This window comes from Amborella trichopoda, chromosome 3 (assembly GCF_054954075.1).
Source record: "Amborella trichopoda isolate Santa Cruz 75 chromosome 3, AtrichopodaSantaCruz75HAP2 v2.0, whole genome shotgun sequence".
Classification (NCBI taxonomy): Eukaryota; Viridiplantae; Streptophyta; class Magnoliopsida; order Amborellales; family Amborellaceae; genus Amborella; species Amborella trichopoda.
Genome location: NC_142338.1, coordinates 1,961,531 through 1,973,815, shown reverse-complemented (window position 1 = coordinate 1,973,815; position 12,285 = coordinate 1,961,531). Strand labels below are relative to the sequence as shown.

Below are 12,285 nucleotides of genomic sequence, written 5' to 3'. Positions count from 1 at the left end.
AAGTTTGTTCGAGTTATGGGGCAGTCTAGACTTGTGGGCTAGTAGGCTTTATTTTATTGAATACATTACTCTAAGCATTGATATTCAAAGTACATATCTTTTATGACTTTTCTCTTTTAGGCGGAAGGGAAAGGACCTATTATTGAGATCAAAACAAAACTACTCAATCACTCACTCAAAGGCTAGTCTAGTACGAAAGTCGTTGTGCTAAGGCGCATCAATTTTCTTGCTTATGATAGAGAGAGAGAGAGAGGGTAAAATTCAATTACAAGATAGATCTTGACACATTTGTGCATCTGTTCTGGTGGGCTGTATGGTCAATTTAAATTCAGGTATCTTTTTGTACAAGATAGATCTTGACACCTTTGTGAATCTGTTCTGGTGGGCTGCATGGTCCATTCAAATTAAGAGGAGGAGAACCCATCAAATGTCAAAAAGTAACAGGGTCCTTTCCTCTTTTTCCCTCTTCTCCAAAAATTCTTTCTCCAGGTTGGATTTCTCAGGGTTCCATGGCTGATGTAAAGGAACAGAAGCCACCCAACCAGAGTTTGCTTTTTTAATACATATTTCCTTACAAAAAACCATCGAAACAATAATAGATGGATCCCAAAATTTTATATTATGAAAATCTTCCTGAAGTCTTTTGCCAAAAGGAGTAAGTGTAGCTCGAACAGAGAGAGGGAAAAGGGCATGTGGCAATGCCAAAATCATTTATTACATAACAAAATCTCAAGAGAGTGAAGAATTATTGGCAATGCCAAAGACATTTACTTAAAAACAACAATCCCAAGTTTATAAAAGCTATAATTTAGGAATGAGGTTTTGGTAAGGCCGCAGCAGTATAGAGCCACATTTCCAATTTCATCCAACAACTTATATCTAGTGATGGAATACAATGTGATGGCCTTGATATTCTATTGAATTTGGAGCTTAAAAATGGTATAGATCTAATGGATTTAAATGGTAATGTTTGCCAGACCCGTGGTTAAAAAAAATACAGCACGACTAACATTATTAGGGCCTGAAATCTATTTTTTTTTTATTCTTCCATCGTCAGGGTGGGGACAATACATTTGCATATTTCCACCGTCGGATCAGTTATTTTTGTCAAGATTTACACTGCTGCCATGTACAACTGCCGCCTTATGAAAAACATTTTTCATAATTAATAAAAAAATCACAAATAAATACCATATCCATAATAGAAACAACTAAAGGAGGTCACTTTCATTTGTCAAGTTGCCCTAAAAATGTGTATGATAGTGTCCTTATTGCAAGAGAAAAAGTTGTTATATGAAAAGACACAATTCTTGAAGGATAATTATAATATTACTTAATATATTTACTTCAGTTAATATCCATGAATATGCTGCTTGAAAGAAAACCAAGAAAAACAATATAGAGGAGGTGGGGCCGAGTAAACCTTATTATACCTCTCAAGTCTTGGACAAGTTCATATACTGAAAAGGTTATTAGCTAATTTATCAAAATACATCTAATTTTTAATTATTTAATTTGTTATCATTTTTCAACTATTCTGACTATTGTTTATATGCATTTTGATGGGTATTTTGAAAGTAAAGTAGGAGACATGGGTAAAATGTTAAACAATAAATTTCTCATGTGTATTTTGAAAAATTTCTCTAGACTATTATTCATTAAATCTCACACCTTCCTAAGATGTGAGCTATGTGTTTTTGTGAGCTCGGGATCTATGATATCCGGAAAGCTTTCACGTTAGAACCCTGTCGAAAAATATAATTTTAGTATCGAAAACTACTGTAATATCCTGCAAGTCTATTTTCACCTCTAACTATACAATTGAAAGTGGTGTCCATTTGGTGGATATATGAACATAATAGCCACTTGGGCCGAAATAGAGCATTTATTCTAAATAATCAAATCAACTATTGTCAAAGCTCAATTAATCTTCTATTTTCTAAGTTAATGAGGGTCTCGTACACTGGCCAATTTATCACAAACACCTTTTTATAGAAATCCATAAGAAAATAATTGTATTCTTCATGGAGAGAGAGAGAGTGGAAAATTAATTTTTCAAAAAAGGAAAAAAGAAAAGAAATAGCAAGAGAGGACAACATTATACTTTCTGTAAAGAATTCACAACAGTGGTCATTGTCTTGTTGGTTGGGCATTTTTTGAATTGGATATTTGCATTTGTAATAAGAAACTTCCTTCACATTTGTCAAAACACTGTGAGCTTTTGGATTTGTAACTTATTTAATTACTTGCCAAAAAAAAATTTGTTCCTTCATAAAGAATATATAACTTTAATCCTTTCATGCAAACGTTGCACTCATTTTACATTTTTTTAAGTTCAAATAATAAATAAAAAAGTATGGTGCCACTTCCATAGCCAAGTGTGTGAACCCTCCAATGATTGCAATGATCTTTGGCCATCTATTTTTCTTTTTTAAAATTTAAAAATGTCAAATTTATTTATTTGTTTTCAAAAAATCAAATTTATTTATGCATATGCCTCATAAAATATTTGGAGAAATGATCTAATTATCTCGTAAAATATGTATACAATTTTTTTTATATTATATTTTTTTATTTTCATTTTTGTAAAGGTCAAACTTCCTGTAGTTCTCTAGAATAATAATTTTTCTCTTCCTTTGTGTCTCTCACGTGTTATGAGTACTATGAGAATATTGTGAAAGGGAAAGAATGAATAGATGGATGCTATGACCACGAGGATCTTAATTTATTGTAACCTATGGTTTTCATTTTTTATCCTTGTTAAATTTTTTTGGGGTATTTGTTTTGTGTTGAATTATTCAATGCAATATACAAACAAGGACAATAATACTCTTTTGACCTTTTTAGAGATAGAGAGGATCAGCGAACTCCACCAAGTGAATTTATACAGAGAGAGAGTAGGAAGACCAGCTGACTCCACTAAAAAAAAAGCTTGTTAGAGGGAGGATATTAGTATTTTGTTTTTTTTGGGTAATTAAGTGGGGATGATGAGTTCTTGTCCGTTTTCATAAAATTGTTAGTGGTTTTTCAATGTATGAGGTGAGAATGAAAGCTTTAACTTTAGTTGGGGCACAAATAGTGCTACTACCACGACTCCATTTTAGCATCTTTGTTTTAATGTAAGTATTATTTTAAAATAGTTTCTTTTAAAATTTTAGTTTTTGAGAAGTGAAATTTTGCGTTTATGTAGAGAGACAGTAATGGTGATTTATAAAAAACAGAGAAGATAAAATCATGCTTAAATATGAAATACTCTCATTTATTATGTTCTAACAGGAAATGCCGCGTTAGAGGCACATGCTTACATGAGTAGCAATTTTGGGTGCAACAATTCCTAAAACACTAGTAGGAATTATCGAGTTGCATGTAAGATTTGAACTGATGGGCCGTTTTATGACCTAAAGTTGGAAATTGAATAGTCACAACTCTTCATCTTTCGAGTGCATTGAACAGTCACATCCGGTAATTGTTTTTTGTGCTGTTTTCAAATGCTCTTTTTCTTTTGTGAATTTTCTCTCTCTAAAACAAAAACAACTTTGTTGCTTTTGATCCTGTTGTATGTGCACAAGAAAGATCACGTTCAATCTTCTCTTTCCATGAATCCCAATAATGAATTTGACTGGAGAATAAGAAGCGCACTGGTTTTATCACAGAAGTATTGTCTTAGTGGTACCAAAATTTTTGTACCGTTTATTATGGAGAAACTTTATATAGGGGTGAGGCCCTAAACAAAAGGTACACCTCAAAAATTCATCAGAAGAGGTTGCTTTGATGCTGACAAACCTTCAATTCGATCAAATCGACCTCAAAATATATAGACATGGGAAAAAAAAATTTTAAATTTTAGAAATAGTGCGTCTTGTAATGTATTATCTAGACTTTTAATTTTCTAAATTAAGTGCTCATAGATCTGCTTGATATATACCATCTTTTATATTAAATTTTATAATTGGAGATAAAAATAAGTTTTCAGCCATCATAAAAATTTCGGATATTGAAACAACATATTTCGGCACTATTTGAAGTGCCCATTACTTTGATTCTTTAGGGCCTCAACCTTCTACAAACCACACCCTTTTATTATTACAAAAAGTGTACCTACCGGTGCCAACCATTATGTGAATAGATTTGCTTGCACCATTCAATTGAGAGTGGGAGAGAGAGATTGCCCAAAATGATCGGCTTACTCCATTCAAAGAAGTGCAAAAAATTAGCTGACACCACTCAGAGAGAGAGAGAGTTAGAGAGAGAGAGAGGAACAACAGGTGACCCACTCAAAGAAGCTGCTAGAGACATGAATGAAAGGTAAAGAGTTGAATAAATGAGAAGATGATTGATGACGAAATGACATCCAAATGAGCCCCTTGTTTCCATTCCAATACCCAAATGCTTGCAGAATAAGAAGTTTCAATAAGGTCAATTTAGATAGAGGGAGCAACGTCTCATTCCCAACAACTAAAAGATAAAGATGAACTTAAACACACATCACACTTCCTCTCCACTTGTCCTTGTTCCCTATCTTTGACATACATGTTTTCTCACTTTCTCTCTCTAGAATCGGTCCCCTACTTTCTCTCTCTAGCCTGGTCTCTAGTCTCCTCATTGTTTTTGAAATTACTTTAATTATCTTTTCCTTGTAGCTCTACTTTCTCTCGAGAACCTGGTCTCTAATCTCTTCATTATTTTTTAAATTACTTTAATTATTTTTACCTTTATTATAAGGAGGTCACAAATATTTTAAACCATTTAATTTCAAATTAATCGACTTGAGTTGTGCATTTTTTAAAAATTTACCTAGACTATTATTCATCGAGTCTCGAGTTTCTCCGGTCTCCCCCTCCTCCCTCTCTCTCTCTCTCTAAATTCTCTAGGAGTACAAATGGGTTGGGTTGGGTCAAGTCTTGGTCGGCCTCTCTCTCTCTAAATTCTCTAGGAGTACAAATGGGTTGCGTCAAGTCAACCCTACTCGGTCTTAGATGGACTCCAAAAGGACCCAGACTCAACCCACTGGGTCGGGTCGAGTCCAAACCAACACACACACACATGTTTTATATATTAATATCAATATAAGATAAATACATGTATACTATATGTAATATATCGCATTGGGTCGGATCGATCCCAACCAGTTCAATGTGATCAAGATGCACCCCGATCTGGGTCAGATCAAGTCAAAAGAACCTAGACCCGACACTTGGGTCCACCAATCAGGTCCGGTCCCAAATTCACATTGCATCGACCCGACCCGATTGCCACCCCTCCTCCACACACTGCTTGCCTCTCTCTATGTGCATGGACTTTGGCCACATGGACAAATGAGGCACATGCTAAACCTAATTCCTCATTCTTTGAGATGCATGCATGTTAGTGTCTTCCTTGAATGATAAATGTATAGTTTTTGATTTAGTCATGGGACATGGTATAAACTATTTTGTATATTATAAATCTTGTCCAATATTTCACCAATATTTTGAAGACCGCAAAACGTTGAACATCAAAATGAAATTAGATGGGCAATAGTAGATTGAAGAAAAGCATATAATAAACTCAAGTTATTGAAATATATTAGAATATGGGTGAAGTGTTTGTGTCATCCACCATATCTCTTAGTATAAATGTCATGAGAGAGAGAGAGCAACTCCAGAGAAAGAGAAAGACGACAATTACACTCCTCAAAATTAGACTGACTTATTTGATTGCTATCTTATTCGGTCTGATCTAATGTAAAAATAAAGTTTGATTAGAAATTAGTTAAAATTATTTGGCCAGTCAGATTAGGCATTTTTGATTGATTAAATTGGCTAGATAATTGAACATGATTGGAAGTAATACGAAAAGATATAGAAATTTATAGCTTCATTGAGGATATCACATTAAATAGAGCAAAATGGCGGATTAAAATTCATGTAGTTGATCTTAAATAATTGAAAAAAAACTCTGATAATAATGAAATTGGCTAAATAATATTAGAATTTTTTTAATATATTATAATGTTAAATTAATATTAATATTTTTTATTTTTATCAATCTAGTTCAATTGATTCAACCGATGGCCAGTCCAATTTCACTCAAGAGGACACTAATGATTCGATGCCCAAGTTCGTTCTAATGAAACCCCCCAATGTCAAGCAAGAAAGGCATCCAACCATAATTTAAGTTATCCAAGGGAAAGTTGGTCCATTAACAATTAGGTTTTTTATTTATTATATTTTTAATTTTCTGCAAATTTGTCTATTGGTTTTTGACCCGATAATAATCGAAAATATTCATCCTTACCTTAAAAAACCTTATTTTCCCAAAAACAAATAGCAAAAAATAAAATAAATAAATAAATAATTGAAGTTGTCTATTCTATGAGCAACCAGAGATGTTCCAAGGGATTGGGGACCGTACATTTGCAAATAATAAATATAACAAATACTTTATTTAATTGCATTATATCTCTAAATAATTTAGCAATAAAGGAACCATTTTATCATCTATTTAATTTTAAATAAAAAAAGTATTAAAAATAGGGAAAAGTTTATAAAAGGTTGCAACCTTAAAATGTAGAACTATATATTCACCTTAAAAATCCATCAGTAAAGGTTGTTTTAATGTTGAAAAACCCTCTAATTGATCATCTCGATGTATGATCATGAAAAAAAAAGATGTGAGTCCCAAAAATAGTGTATCTTTACAACACATTATCTAGATTGTCTATTTTCAAGAGTTACATATGGTTTATAGATCTATTTGAATTTAATCATTTTAGAGTTTAAAATTTTATAATTAGATTTAAAAATAGATTTTGAGATAATCTTAATAATATTTTACATCAAAATTATATGATATGATAAAATTTGAAAGTGCGCTTTAAATGGATTGTTTAAGGTTACAATCTTATGAAAACCACATTTTTAAAAATAATAATAATAAACAAAATAAAATAAAATTGAAAGATGGACACGTGGAAGTGACGTGGCACCGTCCAATGACGTGGCAGCTATGAACAGAAGTGACGTGGCATCGTCCAATGACGTGGCAGGCTATGAACAGATTAATGACAACGTTGTAACGGGAGACAAGCACAGGCTTTCTATTATGCGCACCACCTGATTCCCATCGCCCGTGTTTAACGGGCGGATTTCCTCCACGTGGCATCATCTAGTTGGGGCAGGCTTATTTGACCGCACGTGATTGGCAACAGGAAGAGCCACTTGGCCTTAACCATGGTTATGGGGGATTGACTTGGGTTAAATTTCAACCTCGTTTCACCATCCGAAATTTTGAATCTTTCGGACTCAGCCGAAAGATTCCCGATAAATTGGAGGGACTTAACCCGGGTTAGAATTTAACCAGACGAGGTTAGTGAGGACATTCGCATCTCGCCCCATGCTTCAAATTTCCTAAGCCCATATAATAATGTCTCTTGACATTAAGAGGAAGCAATTTTTGTTTGCACCCCTATTTTTGCTACTGCCACCCAAGGAATGGGTGGGTACTTCTAACTTTATTAAATTTGTAGTGAGTATTATGAACTCAAATTGGTATATAAAGTATAGACTGCTTAATTTAAAAAAGAACGACGCTTTTTTACTTTTTAGAATAACGTACATATTTTTTTAAGTAATGTAATTTCGTATCTTTATTTTTAGGTTTCATTTTAAAATAAACCTAATATTTTAAAAGATATCTTGAGGTATAAAATTAGTAGATTTTATTCTTCTGAGCTATTTAAACCTGTTTTTTTAAGTCAAACAAATCTAAAAAGATACATTTTCTAAAAGCCATTCACCTAAACTTGTAGAGAGAGAGAGAAAGGTTTCATAGAGGTGAGAGGTTAACGAGAAGAAAGAGAAAGGTGAGAGGTTACCGAGAAAAAAGAGAATTGTTTAGAGAAACACAAGATGAGAGAGAGAGAGTGAGAGACACAAGAAGAGAGAAAAAGAGATAAGGTTTTGGTATATAAGTAGAGAGAGAAAAATACAAGTTTAAAAATAACATGTCTTTTTTACATTTGTTTAGATTAAAAAATAAATTTAAAGTGGCTATAGAGATTAAAAGATATCTTTTAAAACTTTGAATCTATTGTGAAATGAAACTTAAAAATATAAAATATGAAGATATTTTCACTATTTTTTTTTACGTTAATGTCATGGCTACTTTATTTTTATTTAGTGCGTTACTGGTAGTACTCCTTAAGTAATGATAATCATGTGAGCTTACTAACTTATTACATAGTACTGGCTGCATAACTCAAATTGAATAGCGATGTAAATTTCAGGTTGCATAACTCAAATTGAATAGCGATCTAAATTTCAAAGAATGCTGCACAAATTTTAGTTACTTTTTTTTGTGTCATTTACACATTTTTATTTAAAATACAACTAATTAATATTCATTATCTACCCAAAAATAATTAACATTTTATATATTTCCAACTATTCCAATACATGTATATTTTGATGGTATTTTAAAGATGGGATGATATCCAATGAGACCATTTACGTCTCCTACAAGGAAATCTTAATTACTTATAACTATTTGAAGTGAAATTTGGAATTTAATAGCTTGAGTGTGTCACAAAAGTTAAAAAAAACCTTATTTTTAACCTTTTATACGTAATTTAATAAATTTCATGAAAAACTACTAGCACGGTCTTTAATGAACTTTGGTCATTCGTTTCTTATAATTCAATCGACTTTTAGGAGTGGCAATGGACAAGGCGATGTGGCCGAAAGGTCTAGCCTGGCTAGGCTTGGGCCAATACGCTTAGCCCAGGCCAAGGCCAGGAGTGATGGCGACCCAGCCTTCAGTTTCTCTCAAAAAATTTAGAAAACAAAAGCCGGGCAGGGTTGGAAATTTGGAATCAGACCTTGTTTGGCCCAGGCCCGGCCCATTATTTCCTTGCGCAGCCACAAGATCTTTTTTATTTTAATATTTCCACCCACGTTTTCGGTGCACCCAAAGTTGAGAAAAGCACAAATACTCGAGCAATACGGCAATTTATATTATTTAATAACAAATAGTTGGGTGGGGCCAAGACATTTGCCGCCTCTTTCTCTCTCCTCTCTTCAATCCTTTTTCTCGCTCCTCTCCGTCGCCTTCACACACCCTTTTGCAACTCGGCCCCCCATGCACAAGCCAAAGGTTTCACCGCCCCTGGCTTGATCCAAATACAATGCATCCTTAGAGAGAGAAATTCGTTCCTGATGGAGAGAGAAGATTGGTTTAGAGAGAGAAAGTCAGTTTCCATAGAGAAGCTTGACTGATGTTTCTAGGAAGGCATTTCAGCAAAGGAAAAAAGCTATGAAGATTTATTTATTTCTCTCGATTAGAGAGAGAGTTTGGATTTTGGGTTTGCAAAGAGTTGTGGCTTAGAGATAGAGAAAGAGAGAGAGTGAGTTTGGATATTTTTTGCCAAGAGTTGTGGCTTAGAGAGAGAGAGAGAGAGTGGATTCTAGGTTTCAACTCGCAAAATAATTGAGTGAAGAAGTTGACGACTGACTATTCATAGGAAACTTGTGTAGCAGGTTACTGGATTTGTTCAATAAAAGAAGAAGATAGATTTCTATCTGAAAGCCTCATTTGGAATTTGGAGTTCTAGAGAGAGTTAAGAGGAGTGAGAATTATATCTCAAGAGATAATTCTTGGATTTAAGAGAGAGAGAGAGGCGCGAGGAGTATCATTCTCATTGATTTTAGAGAGGGAAAAGAAAAGAAGAAATTCCACACAGAGAGGTGTTCTGCGTTAATCTTCATGGAGAAAGAGAGAAAGAGGTGCGTCTCTTTCTAGAGAGAGAAAGAGCTGCGTTGCTGGTTCTTCTGCATTGAAAGAGACAGAGAGAATTTTGTGTTTTGGGTTTTCTCTGTCCCATAGAGATTCACCTAGAGAGAGAAAGAGAGCAGGCAAACAAGTGATGGCGCCAAACCATTGATGCACCTTCACCTTCATCTTCTCCTTTCTCTACAATGGCGGCCAATCTCGACCTAACCTCTTCTCTCTTCTCCCACCACCACCACCACCACCACCACCACCACCTCCACTCTCCCCACCAAACCAGTAACCCTAACTCTAACCCTAATCCTAATTTTCCACCCCATTCTGCTAACCATAACCACTCCTCTTCTTCCACCACACCCCAGAAAGACCAAAACGCCCCCAGCCACAATACCCAAGATCCCAAATCGCAGGCTGACAGCTTGAACCGAGCGGAAGCCTCGACCTCCACCGCCTTGGCTGTGCGCCGGCCACGCGGCCGACCGCCCGGCTCGAAAAACAAGCAGAAGCCGCCCATAATTATAACGCGCGATAACGCTCAGTCTCTACGAGCCCATATCCTCGAGGTCCAAGCCGGCTCCGACATAGGCCGGGCGGTAGCCGCCTTTGCAAACCGGCTCCGGATTGGCGTCTGCATCCTGAGCGGCTCCGGCTCAATCTCCAACGTCACCTTCCGTCAGCCCGCCGCCCCATCCGCTGTAGTCTCGCTGAACGGACGGTTCGAGATCCTCTCTCTGACAGGCACGTTCTTTCCTGAACCTGCTCCGGCCCGGGCCAGCTCGTCTCTGACCGTTTTCTTGGCCGGGAACCAGGGGCAGGTGGTCGGCGGCGCGGTGGTCGGCTCCTTGATCGCTGCTGGGGCCGTTGTTTTGGTGACGGCGACATTTGCCCACGTTAGTTATGAGAGGCTGCCGCATAGTGAGGAGGAGGAGGTAACGGGTGAGGAGAGCTCCGGCGTTATTTCAGGAGGTGGAAATAACGGTATGGGCGATGTAACGGGGATGGGTTCGTTATATAATTTGCCCCCGAATTTGGTGAATTCCCAGATTATTCCCGAGACCTTTGTCTGGCCTGGTGGTGCAATACGGCCTCCGCCTCCTTATTGAGTTTAAAAAAAAAAAAAAAGAAAAAAAAAAAAAAAAAAAAAAGAAAAAAAAGAAAGGAAGGAATTTTGTAGAGAGGGAGAGAATGATAAAGGAGGAAGAGAGATGTTCGCAATGAAGAAGAAGAATTAAACAGAGGGAAGAGAGAGAAAGAGAATGAACAAGGAGGAAGAGAGATGAAAGAGAGGTTTTGGGAAGTGGGTTTTGGTCACTGAAGAAGAAGAGCTTGGTAGAGAGAGAAGAGAGAGAAAGATAATGAAAAGGAGGAAGAGGTATAAGAGGTTTTGGGAACTTGGTTTTGTTCACAGGAAATGAAGAAGAGGATCAGGGCTTTTGAGAGAAGATTGACTGGAACAAAGGTATGGAAGGGTTGTTTCTTTTAGAGAGAGAAAGAGAGATTTTATAGGGTGTATAAGTTCTTTTCCAGTAGATGTTGACATATGGGTTTGAACCCTAGAATTGGGTTTTGTAGAGTGAGAAAGGAGAGAGCATAAGCTGTGCTTAGACTTAGGTCACAGGTTATTCATTATGTATGTATAAAAAAAAAGAAAAAACAGTATGCATATATTCTTTTACTGATCTCTTTTTTTTGTTTGTTTTTCTAATCCATAGAGTGCAGTGTGTTGCTCTCTTCTGTAGGATTTTTTTCTCTTAAATTTTTAGTCAGAATAGAAATGTAAATTATGTTTGCTGGCAATAAAGAATTGTAATTCAAGAGCACATTTTGTCCCAAAAAAAAATGCCATTTTGGAATGTATCTTATTTAATGTTGACTGTGTTTGCTATTTAATTAATTTAATTTGGTTATTTTCCTTTTGTTTAATATATAATTGTCTGCTTTATAGTGATCACCCTCATTCAAAAATAAACTAAAGTAAAATAAAAAGATTCTGGGGCATTTTTATACATGTTTAGAGAGAGAAAGGATGAGAGAGAGAATAATTCTTTTTATTATTTTGGGTTTTGGCATTAAATACCATCCCCCATTTGACACTGCAACTCATGCTTGCATTCTTTTTGTTTGGGAGAGAGAGTACTTTCTTTTTACAGTTTTAGAGAAGGAAAGAGAGATTATACTTCTTACTTTTTTTTGACAGAAATGCTATAGTCTTTTTGTGAGAGAGGGAGTTCTATATAGTTTTTTACGATATCTTGGTCTTGGCATTAAATATGTTCCTCTATTTGACAGTGAGCCAATGCTTGCATGCTTTTCTCCATTTGAGAGTTTGAAACCCTAGAATTGCAGGTGTTGAACAAAGGTGACCCAGTGTCTACCTCTTACTGGTTTTGGAGGCGTTACAAGAGTGGGAGAATGGTGGGTTTTGTCATCTTACTAAATCCGCAGGCGAGTCTTAAAGTGGACGTTTTTTCTAGTGAGAGAAACCCTAGAATTCTTGGAGTGGACGTTGTTTTCTAGTGA

General features: G+C 35.6%; 1 non-coding gene across 1 annotated transcript; it reads left to right on the top strand.

Moving 5' to 3' along the window:
* Window positions 1-8,995: 8,995 nt before the first annotated feature.
* LOC18439725 (AT-hook motif nuclear-localized protein 20) lies at window positions 8,996-11,103 on the top strand. The gene has a single exon (XR_016052688.1). It is a non-coding gene; the product is annotated as an AT-hook motif nuclear-localized protein 20 (transcript).
* Window positions 11,104-12,285: the final 1,182 nt, after the last annotated feature.